The sequence below is a fragment of the Sorex araneus genome, chromosome 4 (genome assembly GCF_027595985.1).
Source record: "Sorex araneus isolate mSorAra2 chromosome 4, mSorAra2.pri, whole genome shotgun sequence".
Lineage (NCBI taxonomy): Eukaryota > Metazoa > Chordata > Mammalia > Eulipotyphla > Soricidae > Sorex > Sorex araneus.
The window spans coordinates 95201310-95224716 of record NC_073305.1 but is presented as its reverse complement, the minus strand read 5'-3'; positions in this window follow the sequence as shown (position 1 = coordinate 95224716).

Here is a 23407-nt window from a genome sequence, read left to right as displayed (position 1 = left end):
TTATTATTACAAATAATGAATTTACAAGTTCAAAGTAAAATACATGTAATTGTATATTTCTTTGAGTAAAGAAGAATTTTATCTCTTATAAAGACTTTATAATGGTGAAAAACTTCAGTTGGGAGCTGGAGCAATAGCACAGCGGGTAGGGTGTTTGCCTTGCACGAGGCTGACCCCGGTTCGATTCCCAGCATCCCATATGGTTCCCTGAGCACCACCAGGAGTAATTCTTGAGTGCAGAGCCAGCAGTAACCCTGTGCGTCGCCAGGTGTGACCCGAAAAGCAAAAAGAAAAAAAAAAGGAAAACTTTAATCTATACTTAAAATACAAGGGTATTGTGCTTAAAATTCATTTCTTATAAAAGTCATTCTACATTTGGCATAGTAGGAGATAACATGCTACATTTACATGTGATAACATAACAATGATAAAGTCACTTGCCCAACTCAACATGTCACTCAGGCAGTGAAATTTTAAGTGTGGAAAAAAATGCAAATTGTTTATTTTTTTAATATTTGATTTTATATAGTCAGGATAGTTATAAAAATTATATAATTGACATTTCAAAGTAAAATCTAGTGTAAGGTCTGATAAAAATTATATAATGTGAAAACATTCAATCTTTTAAAAAATAATTGATAATCTTTGAGCTGTGGTTCAAGTTGTAGAGTACCTGCCTTAAATACATTAGGCCTTAGGTTCTACATTAGGACCATGTAGTCTTTTAGTATCATGTTTATTACCTTTGACATTCAACTCAGGTTTTTGATTACCAAGCTCTGTGCAAATCATGGATCTGTGTATGAGACATTCAATCAATATGTTATCATTCTGCCTAAAAAAACTAAAACACCTTGCTTTTTCTTGGTGAGTATGTTTCAATCTAGTGTGTATTGCATAAAAATATACTGAAAAAGTTTGGTTTGATATATTTTTGAATATTTTAAACATGCAGGGAAAAAAAGGTTATTGGATCAAGCTCATTTACAGTTAAATTAAATCTGTATCACTAAAAATATACTCTTTTAAATAATATCAAATAATTTTTAGATGCTGAGACATTTACATTAGAACTTCATTTAGTCCAAACATCACAGGACATACTATTTTCTTCTCAAATGTCAAAATACTCCTCTTCTCAAAGATCAAGCAAAAAATTGTATGTCAGGAGGAAAAATATCACCAGAATTTCACCACTGTGGCTACCTGAACTCAGACGTCAGTTTTACTTCATTATGAGAAAGCCTGTATTTGTTAAGTAATACATTTATGTGATTTTATTATTAGAGTTTGAGCAAATTATATACAATGTAGGATGTGATAGTGTGGTAAAAATAGGTAAAAGAAACAGAACACAGTATTTCAGCATTTTCTCTTTAGACATTATAAGGAGAAAACTATATTCTATTATAATATAATAATATATTCTAACCTGCTTTAATCTGAAAACAATATCTGGCTAAAGAAGTAAACACTTTTAAGAAAATTATACAAAGAAAATAAAAATAATATAAAACCTACACATAGCCTTGCTATAAATACTATAAATATATCATATGTTTAGTAAACTATACACATTTAAGCACTAAATAATTGAAACCAACATTTGCTTGGTTATGTACTTGAATGTGTATGTACTGCAGAAAACTATTAGAATTACATACACAAATCTCCAATCTTATTAAATACAAATCAGTATTAAACACAAACATGAATCATTTTAAATACTTAATTTTAGTATCTTGAATTAAATATATTTTCAAATTTTAATTTAGATATTTTATTTTTAATACATGAGGTACCATTTTATTTTCTTTCAGCATAAGTTTATTAGCAATTATATTTTTATTCTACTTTTGAAACAAAATATAACGTTGTCAATGTGCTGGATGTAAAGGATTAGTATCTAAATTATTTACAAGTGATTTTTAAGTTTTTGCTGTCATGGGGCAAGCATTCTGCATAATGACATATATGTAGTTTACTTTTTCTTAAGATAATAATCAGCTATCCTGGAAAACCTTCAAATCTACTTGAAGATAAAGCACAAAATAAATTAGATCTTAAAATGCTATATCCTGCCTACAACTCCCTCTGATAGTTTGTCCTGGAATTGAAAGAAAATAAAATATGCACAACCTTGCAGTCAGCATTATTCCTTGCAGAAGAAATAAGTCATATCTCCAGTTGGCAAAGAGGTACAAATAAGCACAATAGTTATAAATCATGCTTTTTTTTTTTCAGAGAAACATCTCTAGGGAACTTGGAAATTCACTCTGTGCTTGGAGAAACAGAAATTAAGTGCATAGGTTAAGATATTGATCATGTGTTTATCGTAGTAAATGGGCTTCTTTTTAATGTGAAAATGCAAAGAATGTATAAATTCTTTTGATCTTATTTCATAGAGTATCTTTCTTTTGTGATTGTATATATTATAGAGTTTCCTTTTTGTGCATTATGAGTCACGTTATGAAAATGTATTGACAAGGTAGAATCAAAATGGGGGAGAAGTATTATGTTCATGAATCAAAATAAATTGAATTAGAAAAAAATTGTACTTGTTGAAAAATTACTATTCCTAAAGTAAATGAGGCTGCAAACTAGATAAAAGGGAGATAGGATATTGTAATCCAATAGGTTCTACATACTTAAACATAAATAAGTTCCATACTGAGCTTGCTGAATTTGAAAATGAAGTTTGATAAAATGTCATGTGAAAAAAATATTTGAACCAGACTTATAAAACAAAAGAATGGAGAGAAAATAATTATTACTTTACTTTTGTAAATGGAGTTTTGTTTTGCTACTTATATTGTTTATGTTGATTCTGAATATATTCTTCTTTGACTTATTTCTTTTTCTCTGGAGGTAATTTTAAACTGTTAACACATGAACACAAGAAATATACTTACGCTGTGAGACCAAAGATACACAAGGCTTATTAAATTTTTGCCCTCACTCCGATGTTTGTTACATTTTGCTTTAATATTGGTAAATTAGGAAATTCCAGTGAGCCAAGGTATGCACTGTTTTATGTTATACCCGAATAAAAGGTTTTTTTCTTTCCTATTTGACTTCTTTGCCATTTTTATTTAGTTTGGCGTCTTTTAAGCTATTTTTCATCGTTGTTTACCAATATGCATGTTTACTCTTATTTTTATGTAACATAGTTATATGGATCTTGGAAGTAAATGATTGTTTCTATCACTACAGAAATTACATAAATAGCTTAATCCCATTATTACCCTGCACTCCGTGTTTGAGAAGGGAGTGACCTCTGCTCTCTACACTGATTTGTTTTCTGTTCCAAAGTTTTACAATTTTCAGAACATCAAACAAACAGAATAATGCAGAACATTGTTTTTGAGAGTTACATCTTGAACTTACCGAAATGATTTTGCTTGCATGCTTCAACTGTAGATACATTCACATTGTATAATGCATAATTGAAGTATATCTGTGTGCTTTTAAATTTTGTTAATTGTGAATAATGTGCTATAAAAACAAAACTACAGATTTTTGTATAAATATGTATTCTTTATTTTTCACAGATAAATACTCTACAATGGGATTTTTTGGTCATATGGTCAAGGATATGTTTAATTAGCAGCAACAACAAAACCCTATACATCAGTTTGCAGAGTTACATTCAATTTAACTGTCTCACCAGAAAAATAGGTAAAGTGGTTAATTTATCATGTTATGTATTTGATAAAGTCATTTTCAATTTTGATTTGTTTTTACAGTAATAATATATTGACATTTCATTGCAGTTGTTTTTTGGTTTATTTTCTTTCTTAAAGAGACATGAACTTTGCCATCACTCTAATGACGGTATTGGGCCAGTCACTGCTTATTTTTAGTGTATGCTAGAAATCTCCAGTTACTGCATTAGCTTATTTAAGACAAAAATTAAATAAGTATTGCAATTAAGTGTATGGGAATTTCTGTGATTAAAAATAACATTCAGCAATCAATCAACATAATCCATCATATCAACAAAAGAAAAGATAAAAAACATATGATTATATCAATAGATACAAAGAAAGCATTTGAAAAGATCCAGCACGGTTTAAAATGAAAACACACACCAAAATATGTATTTAAGGAACTTAACTCAATATAGTTAAGCAATCTACCACAAGGCTATTGCAAGCATTATCTTCAATGGGGAAAATCTATGAGTCTTCCCTCTAAGGTCAGGGACAAGAGAAGGATGCTCTCATCGCATCTGTTCCATATATAGTACTGGAAGTACTTGCAGTACTGGTTAGGCAAGAAAAAAGATATTAAGAGCATCTAGGTAGGAAAGGAAGAAATCAAACTCTCCCTATTCGAAGATAATATGATACTGTGTTTAGAGAATCCTAAAACCTCTACCAAGAAACTCCTAGAAACAGTAGACTTGAATAGTAAAGCTGCATATTATAAAATACCCAAAAGTCCATGGCTTTCCTATACGCAAATAATGAGAGAGAAGAAAGTGACATGAAAAAAGCAATCCCATTCAAAATCATGCCTCAGAAAATCAAGTACCTCGGAATCAGCTTAACCAAAGAGGTAAAGGGTCTATACAAAGAAAACTATGAAACACTATTTCAAGAAATAAAAGAGGACACAAGAAAATGGAAACATATCCCCTGCTCATGGAATGGGATAGTTAACATTGTCAAAATGGCAATACTCCCCAAAGCATTGTACAGATTCAATGTGATCCCTATATGGTACACATGACATTATTCAAAGAAATGGATCAAACACTCCTGAAATTCATATGAAACAATAAGCCCCCACGAATAGCTAAAGCAATTCTTGGGAAAAAGAAGATGGGAGGCATCCTTTCCCAACCTCACACTCTACTACAAAGTGGTAATAATTAAAACAGTGTGATACTGGAACAAAGGCAGAGTCACAGACCAATAGAATAGGGTGTATTATCCTGATACAAACCCTCAAATATATGATCAGCTAATTTTTGATAAGGGAGCAAGGAATGTGAAATGGAGCAAGGAAATCCTTTTTAACAAATGGTGCTGGCAAAACTGGACAGCTACATAAAAAAAAAAAAAATGGGCTCAGACCTCTGCCTAACACTGTGTACAAAAGTCAGATCAAATTAGATTAAAGATCTCATCATCAGACCACAATCCATAAGGTACAATGAAGACAAGGTCGGCAAAACCCTCTAGGATATTGAAACTAAAGGTATCTTCAAAGATTACATGCCACTTGCCAAGCAAGTGGTAACATATAAACAAATGGGACTATCTTTAAGGAAGAAGCTTCTAAACCTCAAAAGAAACAATGACCAGAATACAAAGACAATCTACAGAATGGGAAAGGATGTTCACCCAATATCCATCTGATAAGGGGTTGATATCAAGGATACACGAGGCACTGGTTGAACTCTACAAAAAGAAAACACCCAACCCCATCAGAAAATGGGGCAATGAAATGAATAAAAACTTTCTCAAAGAAGATATCTGAATGGCCAAAAGGCATATGAAAAAATGCTCTTCATCACTAATCATCAGGGAGTTGCAGATCAAAACAACAATGAGATATCATCTCACACCAAAGATACTGGCCTAGATCTGAAAGAACAAAAGCAACTGGTGCTGGTGCGGATTTTGGGAGAAAGGATCTCTCTTTCACTGATGGTGGGAATGCCAACTGGTTCTGCCTTTTATGAAAACAGTATGGAGTTTTCTCATAAAATTAGAAATTTAGCTCCCATTTGACCCAGCAATACCACTTCTGGGAATATATCCCGGAGATATAAAAATGTTTAATAGAAATGACATTTGCACTTGTATATTCATTGCTGCACTATTTACAATAGCCAAAATCTGGAAAAATCCCGAGTGCCCAAAAACAGATGACTGTTGAAAGAAACTTTGGTACATCTACACAATGGAATACTATGCAGCGGTTAGAAAACACGAATTCATGAAATTTGCATTTAAGTAGATCAACATAGAAAGTAACATGTTAATTGAAATGAGTCAGAAAGAGAGGAAGACACGTAGAAAAATTGTACTCATCTGTGGAACATAAAGTAACTGAATGAGAGATTAACACCCAAGGATAATAGAGATAAGTACCAGTAGGTTTGCTCCATTGCTTGGAAGTTGGCCTCACATGATGGGGAAAAAGGCAGCTGAGATACAGAAGGGAATAACAAGTAAATGGTGTTTAGAGGGTCTACTCAGGATGGGAGATGCATGCTGATGCTTGACTGTAGACCAAACATGATGGCCACTCAATAATTGCATTGCAGACCAAAACACCCTAAAGGAGAGACAAAGTAAAAGGGAATGTGCCTGCTGCGAGGTGGGTGGGGTGGGGTGGGATGCGGGTGGGGTGGGGTGGAATGAGTGGGGACAGGGAGATGAGAAGGATACTGGGAACTTTGCTGATGGGGAACAGGAACTGGAGAAGGGATACGTATTTGATCATTTTATGACTGAAACTTAAGCAGGAAAGTTTGTAAGTCTGTAACTGTACCTCACGGTGATTAATTAAAAAATAAAACACTGTAGCACGGTTGTAGCATTGTTCATCAATGTGCTTGAGCGAGCACCAGTAATGTGACTTATTACTGTTTTTGGCATATTGAATATGCCATGGGTAGCTTGCCAGGCTCTGTTGTGAAAGAGGGATACTCTCGGTAGCTTGCTGGGCTCTTCGAGAGGGATGGGGTAATCAAATCTGGGTTGGCTCCATGCAAGGCAAATGCCCTGCCCACTCTGCAATTGCTCCCGTCCCCCTTCTCAAAAATAATTAAAAAATAAATTAAAAAAATAAAATGTAAAAATAAGTCACACAAAGTAGGGCCATGGTGAGAAGTGGAAACCTCAAGCTCATCAGCCCCTCACTGTCCATGTCCTCTCCATTGCTGGTTTATAGCATCTATGTTCTAAAAATTCCTCAAATAAATGATTTTGCTTTTATTTTTACAAAATAAATAATAAACAAATTCCCAAATTAATGTTGATAAGCATGCAAGAAACTGGCACAATTAATTAATGTTTCCTATGTAACTATACTTTTGACAAAATTAGTCTTAGAATGCATTCTAGTTTAAAGAATTAATTGCCACGCTATGACCAAAATACATGTGGCTGTTCAACTTGGAAAAGGACATAGAAAGTCACAAGACAAATATTGTTCCCACCAAGAATAAAATAAGCAAATAAACCACAATTTTAGATTTGCTGTTGTTATTATGCTCATTTTAATAAAGGGAAAAAGCAAACATCTACATGGACTGAATTTCAGAAGTATTATATCCTTATGCAGGAGAACCTAAGATGCATGGGCTGGTTATCAGAAAGAAGATGGTATGGCTGGAGCAATAGCATAGCAGATCAGGCATTTGCCTTGTAGGTGGCCGACCAGGGCTCAGTTCCTCTGTCCCTCTCAGAGAGCCCAAGATGCAAGAGTATCTTGCCCGCATGGCAGATTGTAGCATATTTGATATGCCAAAAACAGTAACAACAATCTCAAATGGAGATGTTACTGGTGCCTGCTTGAGCAAGTCGGTGAGTGACTGGATGACAGTGACAGTGATATATATAAAATAATTTAAAATAAACTTTATTTAATAAATATCATTATAACATTGAACTGTCAGCTTAAACATTTAAATGTATCAGTAAACTCATCTGGGATATATTGTAGGCATTAATGTCATTAACACAATATTATAATAAAAACATGAAAAAATTGTTAGATATTTGAAGACTTCAAGTGGGCACTTTGTGTTATCTTCTGTTTGAAGTGATTCTAATGGCCAGACAAGGTATTACTTAGTTCACAACAATTAAAAATTACAATGAGTTGCTTTTTTTGTCACCCACTAGAGCAGCTAAATCACAAAATTATCAATGTTTATTTTCAAATATATGTTCAAAAATCTTAGTTTATTGAATTATAGAGCTATGTTGGATAATTGGGAGGTTCTTATAAAATATAGTTAAATAATAATTAATCCTCAGTATTTATTCAAAGGATTAAAAACATGTTCACTTAACAAAAGGTAATGTCTATTAAAGTCTTATTGATAAAATTATCTTACTGTATCAGGAATGTAGTTCAGTGGTAGAGCACTCACCTTGACTGTGTGAGGCCCTATGTTTGATCCTTGGCACTGAAAAATGGCTCATTTGCATATGTACATACTTATATGTACATATATACAAATTTATATGTGTATATGCTCATATAGTTTTGGAAAATAACTTCGATTATCATGAGCAGAAGAGCAAATCCTAGTTTAGTCATAAACTGAAACATGTTATCAATCAAAATACATAAACCACTGATATAACATGAAATTAGTGCACTAAGCAAAGGAAACCAGACAATCAGATGTCGAATTATGTATGGAACATGTTCAATTTTAGACCAGCCTCAACAACTTACAGTGTGAAGAGTAGGAAGGAGTTGGTCTCTTGAAGATTTTAAAGAAGGGATATTTGGGAAGTAATGATAAGCAAATTTTGAGAATATGGAAAATGTGTGTCTACTTGAGTACTGGCAAATGAGGTTTTTGAACTGTTAAAACTCATCAAACTTTTTTGTAAATATATGCATTTTATTGCATGAATTTAAGCAATTGAATCATGTACACAGGGGGATAACCTCTTGCCTCACTGAATTTTGTTTCTTCACAAATGTGTTAGTGTACATCTCATTTGTAGAGTATCCCGCCATATATAACAAACCCATTACCTATAATCAGTCAATTATATGGAGTCTGGCATTTAAAATGAACCTATAAATTACCCTTTACAATTCTTTGTAAACTCTTTGTTGCACACTTAAAATTAATTATAGAAATATTATTAACACAGATTTTTACTTCAGTTATTGATGTTTAACTCTTCATAAGTATGATTTTAATATTCTAAGATTCCGTTTTTGTATACATAATGCTCACTCGATTTAACGTTTAATATCTCCTCACATACAATATTGTACATACATTTTTTAAAAATTTATGCTTTCACCTTTATTCCATTATCTGTTCATAAATTTATGATGCATATTAATTGTGCTTATCTCTTCATTTATTTTTGGCTCTGTTGAGGCATAATTGAAAAATTAATGGTAAGAGATTGAAATTATCTATGACTAAATGTGAGAATATTGTAAAGGAATTCTTTCCAGTGAATTGATTAACAGTCTACCTAATATGTTTACCTTCCCATGTCTCATTATCTCAACTGCATTATACTTTTATTGCTGACAAGATTATATCAGTTTCCCTTATCACTGAAAGAAAATAGATATGTCATTCAGAGCATAACAGCTACTGTCTTCCTGTTAAAGCACTCTAGGGATTAGAGTATACTAATGCATAAATAGCATAATATTTCTCGTTTTTCAGTTTTTAATTCCAATTAATTTATCAATATAGATTTCTGAAAATGACACTCAATGGAATTTTTAATCATTTTCATGTCCACCTTCTGGGGGCAAGGAAAAGAGTCAGAAGAATTATACCTGTGTATATCTTGTAAGAATACTCTTTTCCTTAAAATGCTGCATATTTGTTTATCACAGAATTAGTGTATTTAACTTTTAGGGATTTTAGAACAGTACTTTTTCTTTAAAGCTTGTTATTGTGATTTTCTGGTTAGAGATACATGGCCTGTAGCCATTAGGCATAGTTTTATGTTACAAAGCTTGTTCTACTATGCAATGAAAAGTTTTGGAGAGATCTCAGTGGGCTTTGGATTTGTATCCCCAAGTTGTGGATACATTGCAGGGAAAGATCCACAAAAAAGGGAGCAGAAGTACTTCCAGTTTTGTTTAGTACCCCCTCAAAATTCATAAATTGTATATCATTTGTTATTATTTTCTTAGACTGCAGACATTATAAGAGGCCAAAAAGGGGCTAATTTTATTTGATGTGGTTGAGAGACCCACAAACACTAGCAAAAGAAAGTAAAAGCATCATAAATTGAAGTAAATTTAAAAATGTGGAGGGATTAGGAATGACCAATATATGACAAATAAAATCAGTTATGCCTTCTTTTCAGATATGATGAAATACTTTCCCTTTATTCTGTGCCACACAATTGTGATGACAACACTCTTTTTTGTTTCGATTTTTATTTTAAATATTTTAATTACTTTATTTTTATTTTTATTAAAGCTCCATGACTTAAAATGATGTTGGCAATGGAGTTTCAGAAACACAAAATTCCAACTGTAATTCCAACCCTATGAATATTGTCCACATCCTTCCACTAATGTCCCCAGGTACCTTTCCACTCCCAATGTCTCACTTTTGGGGGGAGTTTGGGGAAGAACACCCTGTTGTGCTCATTGTTTGTTCTTACTCTGTGCTCAGACATCAATCTTGGAATAAAGAGAATTGGGGAAATATATGCAATGTCATGGATCGAAACTGAGTGGGATGCATTCAAGACAAGTGCTCTACTTTCTATACTATATCTCTAGCCCACCACCGGTTTCCTTGACAGACATATTTTGTTATGTTAATTATAGTTTGTCTGTTGTCCATCATCTGTAAGTTATTAACTAGAGTCATCTTGAATAGGATTGGCAGAACACTAGATGAAGGACAACCATGCGAGCAAGCTGGGTTCCAAAAAGGATTCAACACGATCAACCATATCCACATGGTGACCAAGCTCATTGAAGTTTGGCGAGAGTTCAAGATGCCATCCTGTCTAACATTCACCAATTTAAAGAAGGCCTTTGATTCTGTTCTGACTGAAGTGGTCATCGAAGCCCTAGCCAAACAGGGCGTTCAAACTCAGTACATCAAGATCCTCTGTGAGCTGTATTATGAAATCACCACCAGGATCTCACCATTCTACAATGAAATCATCATTGACATAAAGAAAGGGGTTTGGCAGGGCAACACCATTTCACCGAAACTCTTCAGTGCCACCCACATCATGCGACAACTGAAATGGGAAGGAATGGGAGTGAAGATAGATGGTCAGCAACTACACCACCTCTGCTTCGCTGATGACATCATTCCAATAACATCAAATATTAGCCAAGTGGCACAAATACTTGCCTACTTTGACTGTGAGTATGAAAAGGTTGGACTGCAGCTGAATTTCATGAAGACAATGTTCATGAGAAACGGACAAGTTCCTGGTCTTACATTTGCTCTGAATGGAATGATCATCTCCAAATGCAGCAGTTATGTGTACTTAAGTCGAGAACTCAACATGAACAAATAACCTGGCATCTGAGCTGTGCAGGAGGAAGAGAATGGCGTGGAATGCCTTCAAGAGCGTCAAAGAAGTTATTAAGAGGAAGAAAAACCCCTAGCTCTTGGCACATCTATTCAACTCCACCATTCTTCCTGCACTAACATATGCCTCAGAGATCTGAGCCCTACAAGAACAGGATGAGAACGCTATTTGGGTCTCCCAAAGAGGAATAAAAAAAGCTATGCTTGAAATATCACGTTTCACTCAAGTGAGAGAAGGAATCAGGAGTTCCAACCTCTGCCAATGATCAAGAATCAGGGACACTGTTTCATTTGCCAAGGTGTCAAAAATCAGATGGGCCAGATATTTAATGCGATTTGGAGGTGACTGCTGAACTGGAGATGTTACTAACTGGATTCCACAGGATATCAAAAGAATGCCTGACCACCCATCTATGAAAAGATCAGACTGCTTCATCAAGACACAGAATGAACGTTTTGGAGCTCTGGAAGTTTCTGGAATAACCAAACACCATTGGGCTACACCAGCACACAACAGGGACAAATGGAGACATTACTGGTGCCCACTCAAGCAAATCGATGAACAATGGGATGACAAGTGACACAAGTCATACAAGTCATAGTTTGGATCGCATGTTTAAATTAGTGTCAACTCTAATTATTTATACATATGTGTATACACACATATACATATTTTATAACCGCTGCCAAGTTCGAGTTCTCCAAAAGTGACCCTGATATTAACTCCAGACCACCTTTTTTGATTCCTTTCTCTATTTTTCTCCACTGGTGTTTTGTTTCTATTATCTAAGGCCATTAATATACCCATTTTGGATATGTTACATTGCCTTTTCATACTACTCTATTACAACAAATTAGTGAGAATACTGGCATTTTTTTTTTCTTTCTGGCTTGATTTCAGTAAGAGACTTCAAGTTTCACCCAAGTTACATCCAAATTTATGACTGCACCCTTCCTTGTGGATGAGTAATAGTTCACCATGCATATTTACCACAACTTCAGTATTTACTCATCTGCATTGAATATCTGGGTTACTTATGTAACCTGGTCATTGTAATAAGAACTGCAATCAACATAGGTGTGAAAATATCTTTATGATAGAAAATTTTGTTTTTGTTGTTTGCTTGTCATGGAAATAGACTCAAGGAGTGTAACTTCCTGGTCAGATGGTGTTGTATTCTGAGAGTTATATCTCTGAGAATAACATATCAGCAGTTATATTTTTTAAATGACTCATAGTTATATCAGCAAAATCCAAATTAATATGACAATATGGTATCCTCTAATACTAGTGAGAATGACATATAACAAAAAAAAATAGAAGCACTATTGGTCATGTTGGGCTGAAGAAAGAACTCTGCTACACTGTTGGTGAGAATGTGCTCTGTTTCAAACACTATGGATTGCACTACAGAGATTTCTCAAAAGACATGCCTCAGTTTATCTAAATCCTTCTCTATTCATTCTTTTTATCTAACATAAAGCTCTCTATGCTTCTTCTATGTTAGTTTGCTTACAGATAAGAAGGTGGGACAATGGTAGAGATTAGGAGATCAGGATAAATTTTTAAAATAAAGGAATTTCATCTATTTTACTTGTACAAAGTTCTGGATTTGCCTCTGGGAGTCTAAGTTTCCAGAATTAGAATATTCATACTTTCCAGTTATTTCTTTGGTGCTGTTTTTGGGAGATCCACAAAAGGCTGTTCTCTGGAATTATTCCTGACTGTGCTTAGGCATCACTCCTGGCACATTTAGAGGAACTTATTGGTTGCCAGGAATGTAATACAAGTCAAAAATATGCAAGGCAAGTGCTCTACTTGTTTTACTATCTTATCTATTCAGCCTCTTCCCAATTATCTGGAGTGATATTGCCTCTGGTATGACTGCCTGCTCTTTATTTTTCCCTAATAGTTATTTCTGCTTCATGCAAATCTCAAGGTTACTCCAGAATCTTAGTTAATTTAAAGATATTTTTAAGTGGAGAAAAATAATTTCAGTGGATTAAGTTCCCTGTGTTCTCATTAGATTGGTATATATTGTGCATGCATTTTTATCTCATTAGGACCTTATTCTTTATTCAAAGACAATTTAAATATGTCTCTTATATATAAAAAGAAGGCTTTCATTATATATGACTTAAAAGAAGTAGACAATATATTCCACAATACTGTCTTCAGTGATATCTTTGCAAACTCAACACTAATAACACAGAAAACAAAAAAGAAAAACTAAAAAACTAATATTATGTTAAACTAAAACTTCCACATAGTGACAGAATTATCAGTAAAACTTACAGACATCATACTTAATGGGAAAAAATTCTATGATGCATACTACAAGGGACTAATATAAAAGAGGTATGAAGTACACATAAAATTCAATTACCTTGGGGGGCTGGAGAGATAGTACAGCAGATAATGATCTTGCCTTGCATTCTCTCAACCAGATTCTATTCTTCACATTACATGTCCCCATGTCCTACTGGAAGTGATTCCTGAGTGCAATGCCAGGAATAAACCCGACATAACTCCAGGTGTTGCCCCCAAACCCAAACAATCAAACAAATAAAACCCAGCATTGGGTCTGGAGCAATAGCACAGTGGGTAGGGCATTTTGCCTTGTATGCGGCTGACCCGGGTTCGATTCCCAGGATCCCATATGGTCCCCTGAGCACAGCCAGGAGTAATCCCTGAGTGCAGAGCCAGGAGTAACCACTGTGCATTGCCGGGTGTGACCCAAAAAAAAAAAAACAATGAAACAATCCCATAAAATGATGGACAGAAAAGAGGCTGGAGCAACTAGTACAGTTGGTAGGGCATTTGTCTTGCACGGTACTGATAGAGTTTGATCCCCAGCATCCATCTGGTCCCCCAAGCTCTTTCAGGAGTAATTTCTGAGCTTAGATCAATGAGTAAGCCCTGAACGTCACCAGGTATGTTACTCAACCTACTGTGCCCTCCTTGCCCACCTCCAACAAGAAATGGACACAAGAGTTGAGTAGATACATCTCCAAAGAAGATGTACAGATAGCCATCAGGAGCTTGAAAATAATACATATATATATATATGTATACAAATATATATATATATAGTCGTGTCATCGATTAAAAGATTATCAGTACTACAATGCATACATATCTCTATCACAATGATTAGTCACAATTACCAATTACTGAGAAGATGGCAAAGAGGAAATAAACCCTTACATAGTCCTGTTGGACTTATAAATAAATTGCTGGAACTGCTTTGTTAATATATATGTAGTCAGTTTTTTTTGCAGGCCATGGAAATTTAACATAGATGTGATAAGAAATTTCACTATCAAACTTTATGACTATAATAGTATTCAAAATTTTCCCTAAAAAAGCACACATATATATAATATTCTGATAAATGTAATTAAGTCATTGTATTGTCTTCCTATACTGAAAGGAATAAACATCTAGAAAATAAATTTTAAAACTAGAAAGCAAAATAAGTCTAAATATTATAACCTGAGAAGGGCAATATTTTTTAGCTTTTATCTTCATCAATGAGCATAATTTTTCATGTGACAAAAGTGGAATGGAATGACACCATAAGCTTTATATGGTTTTGAATAATAAAGTGTATAATATCTGCCCTATTAGAACTATACATGAAATGTGAAAGTTATTAATTTAACAAATAAAACAGATGATATGGAATATTGCATTTCCCCTCATGTATTATTTATGTATATTACTCTCACGGAACATGTCTTGAATTGCCTTTAGATTTAACATAAATATAATTGGAGAAGAATTTCTCATGCTGATGATACTTATGTATAGATCAAGTTTATCCCACAGCTCTTTATTATGACCTTGAATTTACAGAAGGAAGTAAAGTAGGCAAAATCATTAGGAAATATCCTGCCTATATTAAAATTCATGAAAGAAATTAAAATCAATAAAAGATATTGGCAACAGTAATGCAGTAATATTTTCCAGGTCTCCATATAAAATAAAGAAAAGCATCAAGATCAGCAAACATCTGCTATGTCAGGCTCAGGCTCTATTATGCCACTAAAAACAATTTTAAGAAACAATTTGATAGAAATAAGATGCCCTTCCCCACAGCTAAAAATAGTATATATAGATTTATACAGTGACAAGGTGTTGGGTGTTTACAGAAGCCTAGCTGAGAAGAGAACATAATGAATTTTGGTATTAGTTACTCAGAAAGTTAATTTCACCTTTTTCTGCCTTTTCCCCAACTTATTCCATTCAGACATGGATCTTACTTCTAGCTTACCAGCAAATTTCAGAATATCTGCAGGGTAAAGCCTCTGAATTTGATTTACTCTAGGCTATTTAAAGACAAATTCGAGGAGTTGGATCTCAAATCTCCCTTCCATTACATTCAGATGATGAGGTTTATTCAGAACTCCAAAAACAGAATACCATGAAATTAGATCCTGTACTCTGGAAACTCTGAACTTTTATTACTAGGTAAAAATTGGAGAGCACCAGATAAAAAGAGTGAATCTCAATGGATCTTAACTCAATTTGTATAGTCAATTTCTCCACTCTGATTATTCCACAACTGAAATCCCTTCACCTCCATATTATTTTTTTCTAACCATTGCTTCCCACAGGAATCTTGCTTCCTCAAGGAATGAAATCACATTTGTCATGAATATAATATTTGGAATATACTCTTAATCTTTCACCTATTGTTTTATGTTCAGTATTATTTAATATACAACATATAACTTTGATACAGTAGAAGCTATCATTTATATTCAGATGAGTAATTTTTATCTAAGAAAGAGTCAGATAAATTTTGACCCAACACTTTTTTTATTGAGTTCATCTAGTGTTATGAAGATAATAAAGCTAAACAATTTATATGTAAAGTTTTACTTTAGTCCCTTAAAATCTATATTAATTTCAATTGTTCTCTTTACCTAATTTACAAAATAAAATACTTTTATTCATATTTCATTTAATGTCATGTAAGCACAGTGGTCACTTGTCATAATCATTGAACTTTAATTTTGTATTTATATAAACAAAGACATATTTTGTTGATATGATCTTGCTCAAATGCATATTCTCACAATGATAAGGCACATTTAATTACTATTTATTACTATTAATTACTATTTATTACTATTTTAAATTTGAAACCATAAATGTAGATATTTATTAAAAATGGTAAGAAATCAAGTATATAATCAAAAATTTTTTATTAAATTTGCAAAATTGTAAATTATTTTTCTTAAAATACATCAGCAGCAGTGGAAGCAAAAATCAATCTATTTTTTAAGTTATAACGATATTAGTTATTGAGATTTTCAACACTATTTATCCCAAATTGTCACAAATGGTTAATGGAAATCTTTTTAAAAATGAAATATCTGTTAGTTTCATTGGTCTTCTGGAAAGTACTGTTTTACTTGTGCTTGTTTGAGCTTCCTTTGGTTAGACAAAATTTTGTTTCTCATATGGCCAACCCTGGCTTATTTCTCAGCGAATCACAGATCTGAGCATTGCTAGGACTGATTTGTGAGTACAAAGTTAGGCATAAGCACTAAGCATTGCTGGATGTGACCCCCAAATTGGAAAAAAAAAACAGAAATGTGATGTGAATGCTGTTTATTTTTTCCTTTTGTATATGAGGCTTTATTTCCATGCTGCCATTAAGATGTCTTTCTCTCTCTAAGGTTTCTGCCATTCTGATTATAGTACCGTGATACTTTTCTTTTTGAATTTATCTTGTTTGATGCTCTTGGTTATTGATATAAAGTCATCTTTGAGAAGCATCAATAGTTCAGATGTACTTGAGGACTTTCCTGAATTTCTGTCCCCATATACTGAATGTGGGTGAATATCACCATTTAAGTATTATTCTTCATTCTTCACAGGAGCAAAGTATAAAGATCCAAGTTCCAGTCAGCCTATTCAGAACAGTGATCCAGCTCTATTCATGGTATCACACGTGTGCCTATGACTCTACTGATTTCAGGCAGTCATGGATGCCTTGGGAGCATTTCTTGATTGATTTGAAGGTTGAACTTAAAAGTGTGACTTTGATTTGTGTGCCCCTGGAAGATAGTAGGGAAATTGTGTCACCACTACTGTACAGATGCTCTAGCATCAAGATTTAGCTGGCCTAGACTCTGCACCTGGGTTTTAGATAAACAATAGTGTCTGACAAATTGACCTTGACAGTGATTAGAATTGTGGTTACATGTATCGAATAATAGCTGTGAAGCACAGTGATCTTCATAGCTAGAGGGGAATTTTGCATTTGCCTCATCTGTTTGGGGATTGCCTCTCTGAGTCATGGCCTGATGGGCAAGGTTACCTGATGAGACCTAAGATTGTATCTTCCAGCTATAGCCTCAGGAGCAGCTACTTTTAGTAAATAGTTGAACTTCTATATTTTAAAGTGGAATTCATTTTGCCATCATTTTAGAGCTAATGATATTTTGTAAACAAAACAATTACAAAATAAATGTGCAAGTGAAAGCCCATAAAGAGTTCTTGCTATTAAAAATGTCAAGATATTGATTATTTCACACCTCTCTAAACCCATGAAAAATCATACACCAGGTATTTTCATCTCAAAAGAAACTTCAGCATTGCCAGCCAAACAGCTCTTTAAGTATTTACATAAGGTGAAGTAATTGAGGAGAGTCTCTGTCATCATTTCGAGCTTATTCATTCTGACCATTTATTTATTCATACAGACCATAATTATAGGGTCAAACTTTGATCCTGAATTCCATAGTTAAGGAGTTTCTTTGCAAAACACAGAACTGCACTGATAAAAAATCCCTTGGAAATTGAAAATATAATTCCAGATAAAATAATCTATCTCAAGAAGCCATGCTACAGCAATTATATGCAAATCAGTGTGGTATTCTGAGAAATTCATAGATTTTGATGCTAATAAGTGTTAAATTTTACTTCTGCCTCTACCACAGTTAAATTTATTTAATATATTGATACTGATGTGTAGAAGGGATGGGAGTTAGAACATGATATGACTGAAACCCAATCATGAACATCTTTGTAACTGTGTATCAAATTGTGATTCAATTAGAAAATAAATGATTTTTTTAAGAAGGAGTGTTTATATTGATAATTTTCTTTTTCTTTTTTGCCCAAGTTCGCTAGTGCTTAGCTCTGGACTGGGGAGTCCCAGTCAGTGGCATTTGGGAGGCCATGCGGTACAGCAGTCAAACCAAAGTCTCTTGCACGTAAAGCATACACACAGAACTTTGGCTGCTTCTCTGAGACCTTTTTTATTTTTTACAATGCATTTATTACATACAATTCAAAAAATATCTACCAGTCAAATGAAGAAAATAAAATCTTCCATACATTTTCTATATCTAACGTATATTTGTGAGTCTTTTGCTCTATAATATTTTAGTCATTTCTTGGGATTTGTGTGTATGTATGTGTGTAAATAATATGAATAAAGACAATCAAATTAATCATAAATGATTATTAACTGAATAGTAAATAAAATAGTAAAATAGTAAAATCTATGGTCAAGATTTTTTCATGTGAACTTATTACTCTCCATCACACTAAGACCACAACTGATGTCTACCTAAATAATTTTGCTTCTCATGCCCTAAAGATGTTACAAAAATATTATACTCAGAACATGATCTGCTTAGTCTTTAATGTTCTCCAGGTTTTTAGATATTGTTTTCTATGCATTTGTGAATTTAAGTGACCTAGTTTCCTTATGAACCTCTACTCTTCCATTTGTCTTTGACAGATCCCTTAGTTACCATTCTGTCTGAACTCCACTTCACGTGTGGTTTCAAAATTCCATCCATAACAGGACTTCTTGCCTCCATCTGCTTTCATTTCACCCAAACATCTTTGTTTCTTCTTAGGTCCTTAAACTTTAGTTTTGTTTATTGAGCTAACCCAGTGTTTTAACTTTTCTTCTTTTAGTCCTGTTGACTACATCCCCTCCTTTATGAGAAAAATATTCTGATTACTCCAATGTTTAGAGTTGCTGTTAAAGTCTCTTACTAAAACAACTGAAACTTGGATGATTAGTTATTACTTTATTTCTGATATCAGAATGCAATCATTTGTATACTACAATACACTACTTGAAAGAGAGCATTTGTATGAAACCTCCTGTAAGCCACAATAGCATAAAGTGAAGAAGTATTATTTAATTTCAGATGAGAAAAACAACAATGAGGAAAGAAATTGAACAAGGACACATTTTGATAAAGTAGCAGAGTGAGGAAGAAACTGTTTATTTGATCCTCTTCACCTCACATTTTCAAACTGAATTGTACTACCTTCAATAAGTGTCTTAATAAAGATTAGTTGATATAGCAATCAAAATCTGGACCAGAGAATTTTGTCAAATAATATCCTTTCATTTTATATACATACTTACTTTTTAGTTAGATTTCACATTGACTTTCTAGATGCTGAAAAATTAATTGTTATAAATAATTTTAAAAATTGATATTTTACTCATGTTAATTTTTCTAAAAAATCTGGAAGTAGATATTAGGAATTGTTGATGAGTGTGTTAGCATAGAGATACACCAATAAGAGTACTTAGGAGTAATATACACATTATAATATCAACATTGATCTCTCATTTTAATAATAGAAATCTAAAGGGACTCAGACAAAAAAGAGTAATTTATGAAAAGCTTTATTTTGATATATTATTTGTAATTAGATTAAAAGTTGCTTTATTTATGTAACGGATAAGGGGTTAAGAATAAAATTATTTTTTTCAGAAGACATTAACATTATGAACAAAATATTTAGCCAATTTAGTAATTTTATCTTATTAAGCAATAATCATAGAGAAACTAAAATTGATCCAGTTCAATTTTTGCTTTAACATTTACTTCGTGTTTTCTTTGCTGGTTGTTTCTTTTGCATATATATATAGGATAAGTGGATGCAAGAAAATGTCCTCCTCTGAAAGCTGATATTTAGCGTAGAATATAATTGCAGTGTCCATCTGGCAGAATCTCACAAAAGCACAGGTAGCAGTTTAGGTATAAAAATATTCAGGTGACAGGATGCCAGATGTTTTGCATGGTTCTCATCTTTGAACTTCCTTTTATTTTATCATTTAAGAATACCATAGTATAATGACTTTCATGTTCAAGCATTTTCTTCATTTTTTAAACATCCACAAATTAAGAAAAAGAAATCATTACAAGAAGTTGGGGTATAAAAAAATGCAGACATATTTGCATATATCTTTACACAAAAGAGAATAGTCTATTTTATTTAACACAATCTGGTCTAACCTTAGATATTTTTATGTACTTTGCTTTCATCATTAAAAATCATGGTCTTCGTTAGATATATATAAAAGAAATTAAATATTTCTTATGTGTTATACTTCCCTTAAATATCATGTGTGTGATGATACCTGCCAATTTTGCCTATGAATCATATTGTATTTTTTCTTTTTTAAAAAAAGAGAAGTAGGCTATAAGATGTCTCGAGGCTGCTTTGCAGGACTTTGGTTTTAAGTCTCTGGGTGTTGGCCATGGGTGGGATTCCACGTCGCTGGGGGCAGTACCTGGGTGTGACCACCTAGCTACTGGAAGATGGGAAATCCGGGTGGAAGAGGCCCAGTCCCAATCCGAGCAGCCTTGGAGGTCTCAGCCCCTGATCCCACACACCTGAGTTCCTCTGCCAGTACCTTCATGCGTGAGGCTTGTCCAAATGTGTGGAGAGGGGCCTGGAGAATGGCTGTGGCTAGGATCCAGAGGTGTTCGGCTGCAGGAGCTCGGCTCAGGGTGGGGAGGGAAGCTGGAGCCCACCCCACCTCTGAAGGGCCCTGGAGGAGACAGCCAGGCACGCAGGCAAGAGACTCTCTGCTAGATATTAAACAACTGATTAAAATTGTGGAGCTAGAATCTGAACTTGCATCTTTAACTCAAAAGTCATTTATGTGAGTCATTTGGACTTCCTAGATGTGTAGAAAGTTTGGAGGTTATTAAAAAAAAAGAAACGTAGATCTGTCTCTGCCATTCCTATTTTGCTTCCTATACTATTATGTAAGTATCACTTCACTTATATCACTTGTCCAGTTGATCTTTAATTTGCTGGAGCATGCACCAGTAACGTCGCTATTTGTCCCTGTCATGTGCTACTGTAACCCAATGATATCTGCTTGCTCCAGGAAAAGAAAGAGCCTCTAATTGTTCATTCCGGGATTTGACAAAGAAACCTGACCATCTAGTTGGTGGGCGGCCATGTGGTCTTCTGATGTCCCGTGGAATCCAGTCAGTAGCAGCTCTCTGAATTGCATTACATGACCGGCCCATCTGATTTCTGATACTTTGGCAAACGAGACAGCATCCCTGATTCTTGACTGTTGATGGAGGTCAGAACTCTGGATTCCTTCTCTCAATTGAATGAGACATGGTACTCCTAGCATAGCTCTTTCGATTCCTCTTTGGGATACCCTAATAGTGTTCTCATCCTGTTTGTATAGGGCCCAGGTCTCTGAGGCATACGTTAGTGCAGGAAGAATGGTGGAGCCGAAAAGATTTGCCCAGAGCCTGAGATTCTTCGTCCTCTTAGCCACTTCTTCAACGCTCTTGAAGGCATTCCACGCTGCTCCCTTCCTCCTGCACAGTTCTGGCACCAAGTCATGTTGAGTTCTCAACCCAGGTACACATAACTGCTGCAATCAGAGATATTCTTTACACTGGGAGCAAATGGAGCTTCAGGGACTAGTTCGTTTTTCATGAGTATCGTCTTGTTGAGTTTCAGCTGCAATCCAATCTTTCCAAAGGTCTTGGTTGAAGTCGGCCAGCATTTCTGTGGCTTGGCTAATGTTTGGCTTTATGAGAACGATGTTATCAGCGAAGAGGAGGTGGTGTAATTGCTGACCATCTATCTTCACTCCCATTCCTTCCCATTCCAGTCGTCGCATGATGTTCTCAAGGGCGGCACTGAAGAGTTTCGGTGAAATGGTATCACCCTGCTGCACTGCTCTCTTTACATCAATGATCACTTCCTTGTAGAATGGTGAGATCCTGGTGGTGAACCCACAATACAGCTCACAGAGGATTTTGATATACTGAGTTTGAATGTCTTGTTTGGCAGGGGCTTGGATGACCGCTTCAATCTCAACACAATCAAAGACCTTCTTTAAGTTGATGAACGTTACACAGAGCAGCATCTTGAACTCTTGCGAAACTTTGCTCACTGTGTGGTTATGGTCTGTCATTGAGAATCCCCTTCAGAACCCAGCTTGCTCGCATGGTTGTCCTTCGTCTAGTGTTCTGCCTATTCTATTCAGGATGACATGAGTGAACAACTTGTAGACGATAGACAACAGGCAGATTGGGCGATAGTTGCCGATGTTGTGGATGTTTCCCTTCTTGTACAACAGAATGGTCTTACTGGTTTTCCACTGAGATTTAACTTTGCATTCATACAGGTAGCGTGTAAAGAGCTGAGCCAGTGTATTGATGAATATTGACGGCAGATTGTTCAGGTGTTTGGGTCTGACCTTGTCCAGACCAGGTGCTCTATGCCTCTTTACCAACAAAATGGTGTGTTGGATTTCAGAAGAGAGGACATTGGGAACGACATATCCATCCTGCGGAATTTGGTATGTAGGCAGGTGGACATGGCTGTCAAAGAGATCCGAGTAGAAGTTGTGAATAATCCTCTCCATTGCCTTTCTGGAAGATGTGATAGATCCATCAGGACATCAGAGGGCAGTCCTCTTGGTCTTGTTGTTGGCAAAGGATAGGCGAGCATTGCGGATACTTTTCCCGGCTTCTACTACATCAGCCAACACTGCTTCTCTTCTCTCTTTGAGGTCTTCCTTTATCACATCTCTGCACAGCTCTGCGAGCTCAGATGTTAGTTTCTGGTTGCCTGAGGCTCACGCCAAACCATGTTGACGAATGAGCTCGAGAGTTTCTGAAGACAGGCGTCTGTTTGTGTCTTTCTCACTGTTGGCATTCTTTGCACAATCATGGAGCTGCTGAACCAGTCGATCTCATTCCTCATCAATGTTGTCAAGGATGGCATCTTCCCACGTTGCTGCATTAGTGCCAAAGAGCTCTATTGGCACTATTATGTAAGTAGGATTGTTTATGATTTTCCTTTTTTACAGTTTATATTATAGTCACAGCCATAATATAACT